At 36.8% G+C, this 20,147-nt stretch overlaps 1 protein-coding gene across 1 annotated transcript in view; it reads left to right on the top strand.

The window, feature by feature from the left end:
* The window catches only part of LOC108735941 (toll-like receptor 6), a 63,639-nt gene extending 44,209 nt beyond the window's left edge, over positions 1-19,430 (top strand). Inside the window, exon 3 of the mRNA XM_025980743.1 lies at positions 18,543-19,430. The gene's annotated coding sequence lies outside the window, so the exon portion shown is untranslated. The remainder of the gene's footprint in view (positions 1-18,542) is intronic.
* Positions 19,431-20,147: the final 717 nt, after the last annotated feature.

Below are 20,147 nucleotides of genomic sequence, written 5' to 3'. Positions count from 1 at the left end.
TATATAAATATACCAAGTTAATATAAATTTTTTTTAGCATAACCTAAAAATGGTCAGCTTTGATGTTTTTATTATCGTACGAAGGTTTGATATCGACCAGTTTTTGAAAACACTATTTTCCCGAATGTGCATAGCCACCATCCAAATCTGTTTTATTTTTCATTTCCTATGTTTACGTGATAAGCTGATAAGCGTTCGGTACGAGTTAAAATCCGGAGACCAGAGTGCATAACAGAGGTGAATTCGTACATTTCCCGTTCTAGAAAATGCATTACGCGGCATCCGAAACAAAAACCACCAGTCGTCCGAAAATAAAAAGAAAAATAACAGCGAAAATACTGAAAAACAAGTACAGGATAATAGGGCTGCTGCATTGCCACATATTAATGCTTTCGGGTGAGAAATTATTAACGGCTGAATGTCGGATGTCCGTTTCATGCAACACAATAATGTTTTATGCGGCGGCCGTCTGTGAAAAAATATTACTTTTGTGTGAAAATGACGCATTAACTACGAGGGAGGCTGATATCACTCGTCCACGTCGGACGGCCTCTAATCAATTCACATTAGACCCCTTGATTATCGCTAATGTTCGATGGTCAAGTTTATTTTCGGCACTGATCAAAATGACAAGGGTAACTGTGGTTTAATTGGCCCTAATTTCGAATTGTAATTAATGAAGGACCTTTGAACGAAATATAATACGAGAGACAGGATTGTTCACACCATGTGGACTACCAAATCGGTTATTTCCGGTTTTCATTATTGAAACTCAAACTGATGGCATTAGCACGTCCTCTGAGACATGAAGGGCCAGTTAGAAATATACCAGAAGAAGAAACAGGACTAAGGAGGTATTGAAGTGGACCTGGATTATGTTACTGTTCGATAATAGTCAAGGACATTTCAGTTCTCAGAAAGGAGGGCTAGATATGTGTGTCCCAGTATCTAATTCATAATACCTCGCTAATTATAATATTCATCATTCCATCAACCAATTGAATATTATCTGCTGTTTAATTTATTGGTTGGTGAAATGTGAAGCTGGCGAGGTGCCAATGCCAAATAAGTTTCCCGACTTCGGTTAAGAGACTCCGAGAACTTGACGGTTCAATTAAACTTGATTTCTGAATGCATAATTTTGTCGTTATTGTTGTTTTTCTTTTGCTTCCACTCTTCCTTATCTCTATTTTCAAATACATCACCATCGACAGACAATTTTCTTAAGTATTTATCGGAAAATTGCTTTAGTATCTTTAGTCACTGACAAACATATTTCTTCACTAAAAAATTAGCCTTTTCATTTAATGTTACTGAAAAATAAGTTGGCGGCAATGTAATAAAAGAAAATCGTGATGTTCATAACACTTTTTCCAATTAAGCGTAGTTATACTCAGCCAGTTTTGTTTGGTTGTTTTGTTTTTGCTAACGTCTGTTTTGCTAACGAAAGTTTGTATAGGTACATGGTACATAAATCTGGTACTCATTAAACGTTCTTGGTCCCTTGTTTTCTCTTTGCAAAAAACAGTTTATCGTTAGCTGGCCCTCGTTCGTACCCATGTGTGTGTGAGTGAATGCAGCTTGTTATCGACTTGCAATCTTAACAAGGCCCAAGAAGAGAACGAAAACATAAAACTCACAAAGGGGGCGTTTCCGCGACTAGACTCTTTGAGGGCCCCCAACACCACAGGGGCATTTAGCCTTTAACATCATCTTAGTCCACCGGTAGGCACCTATAGTAGATACCTAAATCAAAGAAGCTTTTGAAAATACTACAAATGACGCAGTAAACGCCATCTGTAGCACGATGCTACATTTTAGGATTACGTATATCTACAGACCACTTCGAATTATTTTAAAAGAAGCTTTTATTTTTTATTACTCCACGATAATAATGGAGACATATGTAAATACCTACATAGGCCAAACAAGCAGATGTTTTAAACAGGAAATAAAACAACATAAAAAAAGCTTTGAAAACGCATAAGGATTATTTTAAAACCTAACATTAAGGTTCGCTTTAATAGAGCGAAAGTATTCAATTTAATGACTAAAGATGCTCCCATCAGGAAGACATTTATGTAATATGTAAGGTGCATGAATGCTACAGGAAACCATAACGTATGGTAATGGCAGTGGCAATGGTAACGGTGATCCCGTTGCGACGGTCTTTTATTCAGACAAAACACCATCGGCACGGCACGTTACGGTGCCAATCAGCGATAATTAGTTTCGCAATACGGGTTCAGGATCTCGTTTAATGCTAATTAATAACACTCTTATGCGCTAAGTAGTCATCCGGGACGCATCAACTTAATCAGCACTTGAGCTTTTATGGTAGGTACGCTTTCGGTGAAATCTCAAAGAAAACTGCTCCGCCGCAACGCAAAAGGGCCTCGCTTTGACGTCAACCAGAGAAATCGGCAAAACTCAACTCTACACTTCGTTAAGTTTCGCAATTCGAACGTGAACTTCACTTCGACGGTTTTATTGGGTTGTTGTACCGAAGGCGCATGGAAAGAATCGAATCTTCAGTAACGAAACCAATTTCGCGTTTGAAGGAAAATAAAATTCGTGCATTCTCACAATAAGGACCACCGCCATACCACTTTGAAAACTACTGCACTTTTATTGTCTTTTGAAGAGACGTATTCTTTGAACTCAGTCTGCTTTCATTTTCTACTTTCTGCATTAAATGAAAGGTACTTGCGTCCTTTGAATCCTTTCTTTTGTCGAAATCAGAAATAACAACCAATTAGCCCTAACCTTCCATTAAATTCTTTAATGCTTGCATGAGAGTTAATTTAGTAATTATCATAGTACTTTATTGAAAACACGTTTTATTCTAAAAAGACTTCGTAATCTTTTTTTGTAGAATTACTAGCAAAATACATTAATTTAAAAATTTGAAAAGGATTATCAAAGGTGCATGTCTGGAGCGCGGCGGTGTACGGGTGCGAAACATCGAAATGTGGTGTTACAGGCGAATGATGAGGATACCGTGGATAGAGAAGGTTAGAAATGAAGAGGAATGAGAAAGAATAAAACAAAGGTCATTATGAAAGTTAATAAGAAATAGGCTAGATAGGTTGGTGGGACACCTTCTCATGCATGAAGGGCTGGTTGGAGACATATTAGAAGCAGAAACAGGAATTAAGAGGAGTAGAGGTAGACTTAAATGGTCAAGGATGTGGGATGTTCTAGTTTTAGGGAAATGCGAAGAGCAGATAAAGATAGGAAAAAAGTCTGCAGACCTTATGATGATGATAATGACTAGCAAAATGGAAGGAGAATCTTCAACAGTACGGCGCGGTTTCGGAAAAAGCCGAAATTTGACAGGGCTTGTTGGAAACCGGAGTTCCAATTAGAATTCGCGCGTTCGGTGAGAACATGTTGCGGGGGCACCCAATTTTCTTGTTAAAATTCTCGGACGAGCCGTGTTATTAAACCGGCGGAACACAAAAACAAGGCTCTCGAAGAGCAGAACGATTTAACGACGACTTGGCAGCAGCAATGCGCCTTCGGTGACGGCGGCCACGGAGGTGGCGGCGGTCGGACGATGGGATGAATCCCTGCCAAGTCGGAGCTGTAATTTAGACTCCTTGCCGAAGCAACCTGTTAGAAAGCCGATGCCTATTCGGTTCAATCTGCACAATTAGGTGTCTGTTTCTAGTCGACGATATGATCCAACTGCAGCCAAACGAATGAATATAATATTCTGTAACTACAGATTAAGGAAAGTCTTTAAAAAAATCAAAGCCATTCTCCGAAATTCGATGTCCCGAGATCAATTGGCAGCTCTATCAATGCTTTTTCATCTAAGCATTATTTGTATCAAAAATTCAACGAAAAATTTTTGATAAGCTTGCTTTTATGAAGGACCAAATGACCGGTAAAATACCATCTACGAATTGCATCTCAAATTCTGTTCTTAAGGTTTTTTTGAACGGTACCTTTTGGGGGACTATTAAAAACTGTCGTTATACCAAGAGCTCCCAAGATAAAAATGTTCAGTCTCTCAGAGTTTCTGAAAGTGAGACTCGAGTCTCCGTTTCTCAAGAGATCCTCTGGTGTCGCTGAGAGAGACAGTGGAGAGACTGTCAAAAAACTGTTTAGGGTCTCTGAAGCTCATAGAGAGATCCTCATTTCGTATCCAGTCTCTGAACGAGAGACTCGAATCTCTGAACGAGAGACTCGAGTCGCTCATAGAGAGATCCTCATTTCGTATCCAGTCTCTGAACGAGAGACTCGAATCTCTCATAGAGAGATCTTCATTCCTGCGTCCAGTCTCTGAACGGGAGTCATCAGCATATTCTATGAAAACTAATCATTTATTTAAAGTCCACAAACATTTCAGAGACTTCAATCTCTCTATGAACGGCTCGAGTCTCTCAATAAGTGGTGTCTCTCAATAAGTGGTGTGTTTTCTAGTCTCTCATACAGAGACTGTGAGAAATCCATAAAAACACCTAGGCAATAACTGAGAGACTGTGAAAGACGCTCTCTGAGAAACTCTGAGAGACTGAAGAAAGACTGAAATTTTTTTTAGGACTGTCCTTATAGACGATGCTATTATAACCGAATATCCCTGTATTAATACCGATATACAATTCTTAATTGTTTCACGTATGCGTGCCTCGAAGAGGCTATGCTAAAATTTGGTTGCACTCGGTTGGATCTCGTGAAATCTGCATTACCTGTTGCGTTAAGGATGTCGTTCGACCAAAGCGTCGACATACTTCGCTTCGCTGTATCGAGGTCGTAATGCACTTATCGTTTTAAAGCTTTAAAATTTATGAGCAGAGGCGACAGGTTCATTTCTATAATAGCGTTCATTTAACGGACGATACCTGAGAATGTATTTGAACGCTCGTTTAGCCTCAGGTCGAGAGAGAGAGAGAGGTATTAAATAATTGAGTGAGCACAAATGACAGTCTACTCGAAATCTAATTTTTTCACGGCTGTGTAATTTTAAAGGAACGTCTGTCACAACAAGAAATATATTTGAAAAAATCCGAGTTTTGTTTCGCAGTTCCTGTGGACCGCCGCCACTGGTTGCGGTAATTCTTTTAGTGCTATATCATTCCACCCTATTAAATTCTCGCTCAACATATCACCGAGTCAGTTAAATTATCTAGTAAAGCGTTTTATTAAATATTTCCATATGAATGACGTTAAAACAAAAGAGCGTAATGAAAAATTATCATAAATCAATTGATATGCGCTCGTTTGACTGAGGCGTAAAATAATTAAAGGCAATTACATTTAAATATTGGTCGATCCATTTTATTAGGTTTTGCAATTAAAAAAACATTTACTCAATCGAATCATTTAATCGTTTGGGTAAACGTCAACAGAGTACTTTAGTGTGGTACCCGTGCCCGTAAATGACTGTTAAAATGAACGTCATATTTTATCGAAAATTATGCGATGGTGGACAATGCGTCTATTGACAATATAGTAATTATAAAGTCAAATATATACCTAGTAACTTTTAAATTTAATATAAAAACTAAATTAAAATTATTGCTGGAAGTTTTTGCATATCGAAAATAATAATCCTATTTAATGATATATTTGACCAAAGAGTCAGAATCGGCTTTGATTTTTGCGCTACCAAATTTGACAGGCAGTGCATAACATTACTGTGATTTACAAATGTTTTAGGCTGTTGATCATTACATAGCTTGAATGAATTTAACACGAGACTGTTATGTAATGATACTTGCGAGTCATTGTCTACAATGAGCCATGCATGTAATGATACTTGCGAGTCACTGTCTACAATGAGCCATGCAGGAGCCTGACATAATGAATAAGACAAGTAATGCGTAAGAACGGTATAATTTTGAAAAATGTTTCGATTGGTTAACAACTCATGACATTTTTATGTGTCACTTTTCGTGCGCATTATTGACGAACACGCAGAAGTCTGTCATATGTCATGATACCTGCGAATCATAGCCTACAATGAGCCATGGACTTGCCTGATCTAATAAATTAGACAGGCAATGCATCATAATGTGTAATTTTAAAATCTTTTGTTAAGTTAATAATAGTTTATGTAAGACATTTTCCGTGCGCATTATAGACAAACACGTACGAGTCTGTTATATGTCATGATATTTGCGAACCACGATCTACAATGAGTCATGTACATGTGTGACCTAATAAACTAGATATGTGGTGCATTTTATAATGGTACAATTTCAAAAATGTTTTGTTAACAACAATGATAGTTTATATATGCAAAATTTTTCGTGCGCATTGTAGACAAAGATGCACAAGCCTGTCATATGTCATGATACCTGCAAATTACGGTCTACGAAGAGCCATGCGCATGTCTGATCTAATAATTTAGACAGCCGATGTATCATAATGGTGGAAATTCAAAAATCATTTTTTAAGTTAACAACAATGATAGTTTATGTGCGACATTTTTCGGGCACATTATAGACAAACATGTACGAGCCTGTTATATGTCATGATAAATACGAATCACGGTCTACAATGACTCATTTATACGTGACGTGTTAACAAGTTAACGAGTCATGATAGTTTTATGCAACAGGCATATTGTAGACAGGCATGTACAGCCCATTTCAATTTGTTTGAATTGTGACCTTGAAGAAATCTGCGCGAAGATAGAAAGAATACACACTAGGCGTGAGCAAGACAGAAATAGCTCGAACAAGATTGAACGAGCAGAGCTCTCGATTGGCGGTCTTAGGAGATCGGCCATAACTATACAGTACTAGACGAAAATATTTAGCAATTTCTTAAAACAAAAATGTATATAAATTAACAATAGAAAACAAAGCAAAAGTTTTATAGGTGTGTACAGCGTTAAGTTAATTCACTTGTTATTATTTTTGGCTAAATATGCTTTTAAATAAAGCATATTTTTAAATATTAACGAGGCAGTTTAAATAATTTTGCAAATGGTACTGTACACTTTTGTCTAGCTCTCGCTCGATGATCTGTGATGAAATGAGCTACGCAGACAAATATGATTATGTTTGGAATTATGCTACGGCGCATCCTAATAAAGGGAACGGGCATAATCTCCAACTTCTTGAAACGAACAGTATGTGCAAACGTGGTTACAAGTTTAACAGGTAGTGCATAGATGCTACAATTTCGAAATTTCCTTTTTATTGCATATCTTTAGTAGTCGTGTCCTTCGATGAATAGGAACGCAATGGTTCTTTGTATCAAACAGAAGTAGGTCGCAAGTGCATTCATACCCCTCTCTCCCGTATAATTACGTCCTTGCGAATAGAAGGGGAGTCTGTTGGTTCGCGAGAGCGTAATCATTGGCAATATCGAGGATATGCCTTGTTAGCCGTCGGAACAATGAAATACAGTTTAATCTGGCGACGTCAGCGGCAATTAACATGGGCTAACGCGGTTGCCACGTTTTAAATTATTTGAGGCGCGCTGTAAATCGTCCGCTATCTCTCATCGGCGGTGGCCCTGGTGGAAGCGCAGGATAATGCCTCACCATCTGCTTACAATAGTCCATTTATCGTCCTGGTCAAGACGGTTTACAAGCCAACTTGACTTATGCTGCACAACCAGAGGCATGTCGTCGCCTGCTCCCGGGCCGCGCCTATCTCCCAGACAATCTCCATCTCTCTCACTCTCTCAGTCCTGCCTCTTAACCGACTTGTTTAGACATTTTTTGCGTCTCTTACGAATGCCAGACGTCTTCCTGCAATTTCGCAAAATTAACGATCTCTAGATCCTTAATTAGATCCCATTTACCGTCCTGTTAAATTCGATCGGATAAATCGACAACCCCTCCCATAAAATTAAAATTGGTGAACAACACCCAACTGATATCCATTAGAGATAACTGATAGGATTCTTGCACGCAAAAGAACTCCCCATTCGAATTTTCTAGAAGAGCCATTCCATTTGCGTTAATTAACGACTGTTTAGTAAATATTGGTAATGAAAAACAGGTTAACAATTTTCTTTTAATTTCCACAAGTTGGGTTTGCGAATGTAAACGTATCTATTGTAGAATTTTCGTGGTGGAAAAAATTTGTGTCAGTGGTTCTTTTCTAATGCATAAAAGAATTTATTTACTTGTTCCTAATTTAAATTGAAATGTAGGTCAACGACGGGGTAGGAGGCAGGAAGGGTGGATTTTTAAAACTGTACGTTCTGCGAAAATTCTTTTTAAACGGGCTCATACAATGTGAAAATAGCGAATAATGATTTTCGAAGAACGAAGTATTTCAAGGAAGAATACAATAACAACTATCCTTAAACTCTAAACGACAATTTTATTACGATTTGTTTCTAAACAATCGCATAGGGTGTCACAATCTAATTAATTTATTTAAAGCACTTAAAATAATATTTACTTATTGTTCGAGCCGAAAAAACGTTTCCCTTTAATTGGCAGATACGCCACTTACAATGTCAATAAATTGTGAAGTAAAAAAAAAAACGTTTTATGAAGCGTCGAACTTAGTTGAAGACGCTTCGAAGCGGCAGGTTAATTAGTTCGAGAGTAAAATTAGCATTTAATTAACTGTGTACATAGGCAGATGTAAACGCTTATAATATGTCATCCTAAAATTGGCTGTTTATCTTTTCTTGATGCGTAACTAAAACGTTGTAAGTACATTTCGTATTTAGATAAGACAGATGGGACTCATGTAAGAACTCATTTGTTCCTAACCGTATTAATCACCTTTTTACTGCACATTCGCTTCGCTAAGATGTGTGTAATGCGAGGTATAAGTTACAACGTTCGTAATTTATTACCGAAAAACACTCGTAAACGTCTACCAAGAGCTCCGACCAAGTATGATTAGCTTCAACAAGGTTACCCCACAAAATGACCTCTAACAAAACTCGGCATAATTCAAAATAAATTGGCTTAACTGGGCCCAACTGTTTCGCTTCGGTTTAGTTTATCTTGACGTCTCGAGAAGTGGCAATAATTTTTAAAGAACCACCAGTCATAAATATTCCTTTAACGACTCGAACACCATTTTCGAGTGTTTGGCCCATTGACCGTCTGGCACTTGTTGTGAACCTTCGGATCTCGGGTGGCGTCTCGCTGAATTGTCCATTCAAGTGACAGTCCAATATACGGGGGTAAAATCACACAACAATGCTGACTTTTGTTTCACTTAAATTAGCATCCACATGAACGGTTTCGCATGCAGATTGCAGATAAAAAAACGAGGTAACAAGATTCAAAAAACATATTCAATTTATCTGGAATGATAAGGAGAACGAAGTGAAACAATCAAATATATACACTCATTATCAGTTCTAAGACGCGCACCTCTACTTTTTTCTATCCTAAGCTAATCTTCTGTTCTGGATGCAGTTGCATATTGTATGTATTTAAAATGATTACAAATTTACATTACTGACACATTTTATTCCTTAAATGATTAGTCTTCCATCATCATAAGATCGTCAATCCTAAGACATGCACCTCCACTCTTTCCTATCCTTAGCTAATATTCTTCTAAAAACTACAGCATCCCATATTCTTAACCATCTGTGAACAGTAATCTAATCTAGGTCTACCTCTACCCCTCCTAACTTCCGTTTTTGCCTCTAATATGTCTCTGACTAGACTTTCATGCCTGATAAGGTGCCCTACCAACCTATCTCGCCTATTTCTTATTGATTTCCATAGAATCCTCTGTTCTCCTATTCTTTCTAATACCTCTGTCCCCTGTTTTAAACCCTGCTGCTCCTTCCATTCTGAGTTATCTGATATAGGAACAAAGGCTTTCACGGCCGGAATCCACAGTATAATGAAGATTCGGGCTATAGGGCCGTGGTCTAAGTGAACTATGCTGTCCAGACGTTTCGCCAGCTACTGCGGCTGACATCCTCAGTGGTAGTGCTGCGTTGACAACATGAACGTAGTCGCTACCGAGACTTCAAGATATAAGCTACGTTCACGTTTTCAACGCAGCACTATCACTGAGGATATCAGCCGCAGTAGCTGACGAAACGTCTGGACAGATTAGTTCACTTACACCACGGCCCTATAGCCGGAATCTTCTTTCTACTATGAGTTATCTGACTTCCTAGATACCGACAATCAGCCACTTATTCTAATTTTTCGTTTCCTATCTTTATATTCGCTCTTTCCCTACTTTTCCTTCTCTTACATACAAAACATTCACGATTAAAAATTACACATACATACAGGGGCGGCCTTAGTCATTGGAAGGTTCCGGGCGGGTAAATTTTTGCGAGGCCCTCGTCTTTGTGGAATTCACTTTAATGATGATACTGATGCAAAGTGATTCATAAATAAGTTTACAGTTTAAAAATTGTTTATCGAAAATAAAAAAAAATTGATAATTGAAATTCAAATAAACATTAGTAGTATGTACTATTACTACCTAATAGTTTTCTAATTAGATTGTTGTGCGAATGTACGAGGCCCCTGCAAGAGCGAGGCCCCGGGCGGTTGCCCTGTTCGCCACCCCCAAAGGCCGCCCCTGCATACATATTAAATAAAAGTATGCTAATTTAGAAAAACAAGGTGATAACGCGCGGTAAGAACTTCGATCCAAAAGCTTTTGCTAATTCATTTAATAAATGAAACTGAAACAGAAGTGTTACATTTGCTATTAGTTTCAACAACAATCAGACTTAAAATTTTCTGACAACTTCTCGTACGTCCACACTCACTCGCTTGTTTCAAAATGGGCCTATAACATGTATTATAGTGGAAGGACGAAACCTGTTTCGCTCTGCTGCTGCTGAGCTGTTCTTGTTGTTCATCATCGTCAACGTGGCGACTCAAGAGCAGATGTCTTCGGCTTGTAGACAAGTGTTTGTCTTTGCTTTTGAAACATGATACGCCTTTTAAAACCCAAGAACGGCGTTAAATGGGTTACGCACACTATTATCCTGCCACTTCTTATACTTACTCTTGAAATACTCAAATAAAAAGAAACGATAGGTGAACAAGTAGATATTAAAAAAGGTTGTACCTACGCAAGATCGTCAGATATTTATTTATCAATGCCAAGATGGTTTTGTAAAGGGCCAGATAGCTAGCATGCACTCCTACACTTTTTTGTTTTGGTTTCTTAAACATGAGTGACCATTTTGCAAGAATGTTCGAGTTCTTGTACACCAGCATTTTTGCCAGTGTCGTGTAAGGAAATGATTTGTTCTTGTGCATTATAAATAGTAAGCTTGCAGGAAGTGATAGAGAATTATAAAACAAGATAATTAAATAAATATCTGGCGGTCTAAAAGTCCACCGGTTTCAAGGAAAACGTATTCGAAAGTACAGTCCGGTCCTGGTAGAGTTACGCGGGGAAATACGACATTGCAAAGCCGCATTCAATCACTTGCAGCTTAGCACCATCTGTATTGTATTTCTTTTGTATTTTTGCACTCATGTTTTGTTTATTATTTGTAGGTTTGTATTACGTATGTATGTAGACAATCGAAGTCATTAGAAGTAGATCAATGTGTTAGAGTGATAGGTCAGTATTACAATGTTTCTAGACGAGCATTTTCCGACACACTGAATTCGACTTACGGGGTCCCGTACCCTGGCCGACGCGTAGTCCTGATCTAAATCCGTTTGACTCCTTTCTCTGGGGCTGTATGAAACAGGGCATGTATCAAACACCAGCCAATGCAAACTGCGAAATGGTAGCTTTCGAAAGTTATAAGTACCCATCGAGTCTAAGTTTGTATTAGCTTCCTGTGCGTCTCGTACCGTAAACATTTGACAGGAGAAGAAAATACCGATCGAATGGGTCGATATAAAATTATGAACGCCGGGTGACCCACTTGCCGTATCGTCCTGAACAATGGGTTCTGCAGTTAGCGTTAGTGTACCATGAAGAAGTTATAATGTTACTTACAGTATGAGTTATGACGTTCCATTGTTTGAAACAATCGTGTATAACGAGAGCAGTTGTAAACGACCCCCCGATTAACGATCTTTAGTCACCCATCCCCCCTCTCTGTCTCTCTCTATCACTCTCCCTCTCTTTTTCCCGTTCGTGTGGCGCGAATGACAGTGACAATAATATGTGCGGTTACCGGTCGGTCCTACGCAAAATTTAAAACCCGTCACATACGACTGACCGACACCCCTCGACCATTAATCATGCCGAATATGTCGGCCATGCCGTACCGCTCTTATCGCCCCGTCCATTCATTGCCTAGCCCGACACTGATAGGATGACAGAATTTTAATTCGAATCGCTACCTAAAACTACGAACATACATACGTATCTAATGTCCAATCGATATTGCGTAAATAAATACGCCAATATATTTTTGCATACCCCTATTCACTTCGACAATTCATCTGTGAACATACAGATTCGGTCATTTACGTTTACTGTTCCTGCACCACCCAAGTTTTAGTATCTAAGCTCGTGCGGGACATAAGAACTGATGACTTTCCCATTTGTAAAATTTTGCATTCGTTACCACCAATCAGATTGAAATCATGAAAATCTGATAGGGTGGAGGTAATAAATGGAAGAAGGGCTTCTTCAAGGAGGACATCGTTAAACTAATCACCTTGAATACCTACCCGAATAAAAATGAAATAAGAGTAACCATAGCAGACATCCAGATTCAAATAGGCTGTAACACGGGAGTCGTACTATGACATCCACATAGGGGAACCTGTCAGGTAGACAAGGAGGCTCCTTAATTATTCGCATATGGTCCTGATTGGATTGCCTTATTAAGGACTCCTAATTTATTCCGATCCGATCATGATCTGACTTCCCTGTTGAAAGCCTACATGGTACTCTCAAGTTTAACTTAAATGATAGATATAGGTTGATCTGAACTTGACTCAAGTTATACCTGGACGAGTTGGGAGTAAAATTTTGCTTCTATTACGTGTATACAAGTACACACCTTTTTTTTAACAATAAGCTATACTTCGTTTACTTTCTGTATCGATGTGACCTTCAGTTTGATCGGCGCAAGTAGAAAAGAACAGCACTAGGCCAGAAAAGGAAGGAGACAACTCTCGGCCAAACTCTTAACCGGTGAGGAGCGTATAATTCGTACAGTACTGCACGAAAAAATTGACCATTTTATCCACTACAGTTGTATTGCTTAAATGTGCTGTTATTGGTATCAATTACTACTGAAAATATCAACGAGATGTTTATTTATATTTGAAGACATATTAAAGGCTTTAACGCTTGTTTTCGACTCGCACTACTATTCATGATTGAACAAAACTTTTGGCAGGTACTGTATGAAAAAGTATGTTTAATGAACAAAAGTTGAGAGTATAATGAGCTTTTTTCTCGCTATCTACGATTATGCTAGCGCGCACCTAAGACATTGGAGGGGACACATCGCTAGAGAAAGTAAGTGAAGTATAAATATGTGTTAATGGTGAGCAAATGAGCTAGAGCATTTGGTCGAAGTGGGCTATAGTATCGTCTTCAAAATGCGAAACTACAATAACTAGTTAATCAACAAAGTCCGGGGCTCAACTTGTTATGAATACGTACAACAACCCACCGGTTACGCTCTGAATTTGAATGGGTCTTAATAACATCGTACTCTAATTAACAAAGTTCACAGAACGAACTGTAAAGTTCTATATCCGGAACGCATTGGCCAAGTTTTGATAGCAATTATTCAATTATGTGCCGGGTTGAAGTGGTCAAATTTACCAGACAAGAGCGTACTCGAAATAAATAAACAAAAAAAAAATGCGAAGTGATTGACAACCGAGGAAGTTGAAATGGAGCTTTTAATGAGTTGCTATTCTTATTGTTGAAAGAAGCAATCAATGCTGGTAGTATTATATTGAACTAATGATGTGAGTTTTAAGAATTTTATTGCGTAATCTACATATAGTTAAAGTAAAATAATATAATTTAACAAGTGTGGTGCCATTCAATATTGATTCTTGTTTATTCTTTTTAACGGTAAAAAATAAACTGGGGATGAACAAATTAGTCTTGGTGTTGACGTTGCGAGGATACAAGATTAAGACCAAGTCTTTATATTAGCAAGACCAAAACCGAACAAACAAGACAAAGACTAAAATCAAGACCCAGTTTGCAAGACCAGAATCAAATAAGCAAAACTAAACGAAAAATTATTTATGTTGCTATTTGTTCCCCAACAATTGTACATATAAAGAAATCAAGCTACATATGGGGCAAAGGTTTTTATTGATATGAGACCAATAGCCTACTTTTCTCGTCAATTATTAACCCTGAAGATGCCTCAAATAACTCCTTCTTACCCCTGGTTTTGTTGCTAATATGTCTCTAACTAATAAAAAGAGCTTTTTAAAACATTTTAAACGTTTTTATGTGACATTTTGGATTTTAATGCTTCATTTAGTTCAATTTGACTTAAAAATTCAACAAAATTTTGTCAAGAAACAACTGGAGAACAAGAAATTCACCTGACAGTGCTTTCAGTTTTTACAACGACCGATTACAAATATCTATATACTTAAAAATTTACTAAATTACTGGGTGTTGTGTGGAACATAGTAAATTTTTAAAGAATATTCATAGATCTAATAAAAACCAAGACTTTTAATAAACAGAAATTGAACTTTTGTGATAATTGTTTGAACCGAAGGCCACTATAAAAACTAATTAATTAAGTTCACAAACTAATGGAGATAACAAAACGCGATGGTCTACAAATAAACCAACTCATTAACGGGAATTAATTGAAACTTGTAGTCATTTGTCCTTAAAACCTTTTTAATTAAGTGGTTTTATTCGTTTTCCATGCGATAACATTGTAGCTGTCCTCTATCATTTCGTACTTCCCTTTCTAAGGTATAATGGCTTGCCATATATTAAAATTTCGATAATAAAAGTTGATTAACTTTAGTGGGAGTCCTTCATTAGCTAAAACAGGATAATGAAAGGGAAGATGTTTTGTTTGTATTGTGAAAAGTCTTTCTTATGTACAGCGAAATAAATTGTTGTTACCGCCTAGATCCATTAGTCTAGGCAAATAAAAAATGGACACTAAAAACCAACACGCTACATTTTTTTTTATGATGTGGTATATAAGGGATGCTTAATGCCTTTTTGGTTATAAAGTCATAGAAATCGAAACGACATCTAGTGGCACTGTAATTAATTTCTTACTTCATTGAAAAGGTAACAGAATTGGTTGTATTTTTAAGCGTAATGGGAAGACATTAAAACACTCTTTTAACGTAAGAAATTGTTTATCTTAATTATCCTACAAAAGAGTAATTTTCTTTTAGAGTGCAAATGAAAAAGTATTTTTGTGGATGGAAGATCGTGCTTCACCCTATTCTTTTTATAGTCCTGTTAAACCGTATAATAAAAAGATAAGAAATTAAATTACATGTATAAATGTCTTGAAAATATACGACTGCTGCAGCACCCCATTTCGGACTTCATTTACTTAAAAGCCCTTATAGATGTACGTGTATGGATAAGGCAAAAAAGTTTTCAATTTTGGAAAGCAACTGGGTCATTTGTAACAAGATTATACGGCTACAAGTTAGAAAATTTTTATCAAATCGGTTATTAAACTTTTACGACTCCTTTTTAATGGCAGATTAATGAGTCATGAGAGGAATTCCGATTCCTGGGAAACTACCATAAAATCTCTTTTACAGTTCCGCAACGTCTTACGTTATATTCGTCTGTAACTTTAAAACGACTGTGACAGGTTTTATGGCTTTTCGAAATCTCCCACTTTAAATGCTATCCTCAAAATTTTCATTTTATGGCCCAATTTACATTGCGCGAACATGCACACGGAAAACGCCAGCTTCTGTATTCCAACTCGAAATTACCCGCAATAAAATATTTAGCAACAAACAAAACCAGAAGTTGCCAATAACTTTTACCGATAAAAGAACAAAAAAGATACGGACGATTCTCTACCCTAAGGGCGAAAATCCACGGATTGCTTGGTTGCGCCACAGAGTTGCTTTCAATCAGAAGTCATTTATCTCTTATAGGTTTTAAGAATGCTTTCAGACGAGCGAGAGTGACGCGCGACCGTCGTGTACAGTCGTCAGACCCCGCATTTTGTGACTCGGACATTTTGACGCTTTGGAGACGACTCTAGACGTCGTAGCAAAACTGAAACAAAAAAATAAACTGTCCTGATTGGACCACATGTTGTTTTTCTTCACTGGTATATGACAGGCACTGATTCAAAACTATCCAGAAGTAAACACGCAGAGAAATAGGATTTTATTTAATTTCGATAAGCTTCCGTTATATCAGATGCAGAAGCGGATGTGAAAATGTATGCGGAACTTCCGTAATTGCGGAAGTGGAAGCAGAGGTCTGTTCCAACACTAGCACGAACCAATCCAACAAGTAATGGTAGCTTGTCGAGTTCACAATGATCTCTTATAATATACAGGAAGTATACAAGTTAAGTCCAAGAATTTTAAATTGCATTCCGTATCTCGAAGATAAATTGTGAAAAAACTTAACTTTTTTAATTAAATTCTATTCTATGAAGTGGAGTTATCGCTTCATGTACTGTGTAGTAGCGAAGTGTCATAACGGAAACAGAAGCGGAAACGGAAGTAAATAATAATTTTTTGCGGAAGTAGAAACGGAAGCGGAGGACTTGTTGAAAGAATAGTTTTTATATTCTACATTTGAAATAAATTGATAAACTATTATCTAAAAATTAAATTGTCTATTAATGAAGAGCTTTAAGTATTATTTAAAGCAGATTGTTTTATAAAGTTACTTTATTACTTTTTAAATTAGGTTGAGAGACCAAAAGTGTTCCTATTTTTACCTTTTTTTTAATATAAAACCCTAAATATATATATACCTATAATTTACAAGTAGTTAGTAGAAGTCGCCTTCTTATAACCTCAAAAATATTGAAAATTTAACCTAACCTAACCGGAAAAATATTTGAAATTTAGATTGATAGGTCAGTTTTGTTTATAGAAAAATAGCCTCCATCAACGGTGTGTTTTTGCAGATAAAAAATCTAAGTTTAAGAAAAAAGTACAAGATTCGTTGTTTTCGATAACTTAAGGTTAGGTACAGTTTGAATGCCATATGTCGTGTAGATTCCAAAATAGAAATTCAATTTGGATGTGTCTATATTTATTTATTTGAAACGCACTTAATTTTCTTTACGGAAAGTCCCGAATTCGATAAATTTATTTAGGGAAGCATATCAACGAATTTATTTTCTCCAGATGCCTGCACATATTTTTTACGGCTCTTACATTTCCTTTGGACTTTATGGGGGCTTTCGGAATCCCTTTTCATCAATCGATCACGTCATGTAACAACATTCGTATCACGACTTAAAGCTCAAAATATCTATGTATATCCCTATATGCTCGGTATATTGGGATACATACATGTATACACTAACTTATCTTCGAAATGCTCTACTACAGAATTCATGAGCAATATAAAACGGATACGTTAAGAAAACGAACGTCAGCAAGAATCCTCCTTTACCGAGAGAGAAAACTTTTTATGAGATATCAAAAGTCCTTCAAAGCGCCAAAGTTGCTTTTTCGCACTGAGCAACGAAGTAATTTCGTCCCGCACACGTCTACATCGTTCCTACGTACACACGAAGGGCTTCCACTCTTCCCGTTCGGTATTTTACTACATTACTAACGCTAGTAACTTTCCCTCATCGACTTTTTATACGCACACGGAGGCACGTAACGACCGACGTATGCGGTTAGAAAACATGACAAATTTTACGACGAAATTATTGGCTTGTTGTTGGAAGTATGCGATAGAATATTCAAAATGAACTAAAGGGAATATACAGGATAAGAAAGTAGGTAATGGTAGATACGTACGTATAGAAGCCTGAAGATTTGTAATCTTCTAATGGAAATTGAAAACCGAATAAATAGTATCTAGGCGATTGGAAATAAGTATTCAAAATGATATTCGATGCAAATTGAATTTTGCAATTTAATAAAAACTAGAATTCTAAAAACTTTTTTGATGTTTGAACGTTAGGAAGAACAAAAATACTGGTATGCAAAGGAAGAAAAAGCAAATATAAATATAGTAGACGAAAAATTAGAAGTTTAGGTATCTAGAAAGTCAGATAAATTAGGACGGATGGAGTATTGGGGATATAAAGCAGAGGATAGCGTAGGGTCGAATCGCCTTCGATGAAAAGAAGTCACTTCAACGTTTGCGAACAATTAATTTAGAAATTCGAAAAAGATTGTTNAGGATATTGGATGTTCTAGTTTTGGGGAAACTTTTCAGAAACAGTTAAAGATATGAGATGTTCTAGTTTTGGCGAAATGCGAAGATTAGCTCAGGATAGGAAAGAGCGGAGGTGAGTGTCCAATCAGTCTTAGGACTGATGACATTATAACGATGAATTACTAAGCATCTAGAGAATGAAATGTGTCATTTAATAATGATTGAAATACAACATGCGACTGCATCCAAAATTAAAATAGCGATTTGTTACGTAAAAATCCTTTTTAGAGATAATGATTTTTTAATTTAATTTTTTTTTATTCTACCAATTAATTCGTGTTTCATTTGTTTCAGGAACCCTGTGCACATTACGTTCGCCGACAGTTGAATGTGATGGAAAGGAACCTACTTTTAATTGATGTGATATTTTAGTGGCTCTACTTTTATATTCTAAATTGAATCCATGTAGAAATTTTGACTGTATTTTGCTTATTGTTACAAAGTAAGAACTGATAGCCTATTAATTACTATTACTAATTCCGATATAAAAGAAAAGAATCGTGGTATAACATTTAAAAATACCTACATCGTACATTAAATAATTATAATAATATTCACTGTGCATTCTCTTTTACCGATAATGATGCTGAACGCTTTTGGTTTTGTTTTGTTGTAAATATTTGTAATCTAAACGCATTTTCTAAGAGATGTAAAGTACTTATCTAAATTGAGAATGTTCAGTCCACATTAGAATGCAGCGCATCGACAAATTTCGTTGAAAGTGGGACACAAATTCGAAGTGCAAGGCTCTCACTCAGAATGCAGTAATTAAATTTTCTAGTGTAATTATGTTTGACCATTAAAGGACATTTAACCCTCTATACTTAATTTTATAGCTTTAATGCGACCGTAGAGGTTCGTTCTAGGTTGTACTATCGCCTGGCCATTACCAAATCGAATTTTACACTATGCCAAGCTCGAATTAAATCAACACGTTGGGCACCTAGCGGAATTAAATTTAATTAATAAACCACAATACCTAAAAAAGTTTTGAATAATCCACTTTATTTGATGAAATTGTAAATTTGAAACTTGTGTCGTCTTCCGCTATGTCAAATTACTTAGTATATCTTATAAAATGCAATAACGCTTGCAAAACATAGCTATACTAGACAAAAATTTTCAGTCTCTCTCCAGTCTCTCAGTCTTTCAGCATTTCTGAGGGCGTCTCTCACAATCTTTCACAGTCTCTTAGTTATTGCCAAGGTGTTTTTATGGATCTCTCACAGTCTCTCTATGAGAGACTCGAACAATAAAATTGTTAATTCAGAGATTCGAGTCTCTCACAGAGAGACTGAATGAATAAAACTGAAAAATTGAGAGACTCGAGTCTCTCGTAGAAAGACTGGGATCTCTGAAATATGTTGAACTTAGAAAGTTTTAGCCGTATCTATCGAGACACCACTTATTGAGAGATTCGAGTCTGTCATTCAGAGACTGAATACGAAATGAGGATCTCTCTATGAGCGACTCGAATCTCTCGTTCAGTTACGCTAAACAGTTTTTTTTGACAGTCTCTCGACAGTCTCTCTCAGCCACATCAGAGAGACTCGATGAGAGACGGAGACTCGAGTCTCGCTTTCAGAGACTCTGAGAGGCTGAACATTTTTATCTCGGGTAATGTAAAAAAAATTAGTTCCTATTTTCGGTTGTATCCTGCGGCACCACTAATTACATGAATCAAATGAGAAAAGACAGAAACTACAAAAATTGTTATGTTATTATGTCACAAGATGGGCGCTGTTAACCAAAACTTTTTAAACACTTAAAATTATAAGTCTAGTCCCTTTTCTATTCTTAGGAATTTTATTTGGAAGGGGAGTTGGGGGTAGCACGATACGAACGGTTTTATCTATAAAAAATGCAACGAATTTGTCGATGCTATGAATTTCAGACCAG

Source organism: Agrilus planipennis, unplaced genomic scaffold (assembly GCF_000699045.2).
Source record: "Agrilus planipennis isolate EAB-ADULT unplaced genomic scaffold, Apla_2.0 scaffold8, whole genome shotgun sequence".
NCBI lineage: Eukaryota > Metazoa > Arthropoda > Insecta > Coleoptera > Buprestidae > Agrilus > Agrilus planipennis.
The sequence above is the reverse complement of the archived record's forward strand: the minus strand, read 5'-3'. Positions and strand labels throughout refer to the sequence as shown.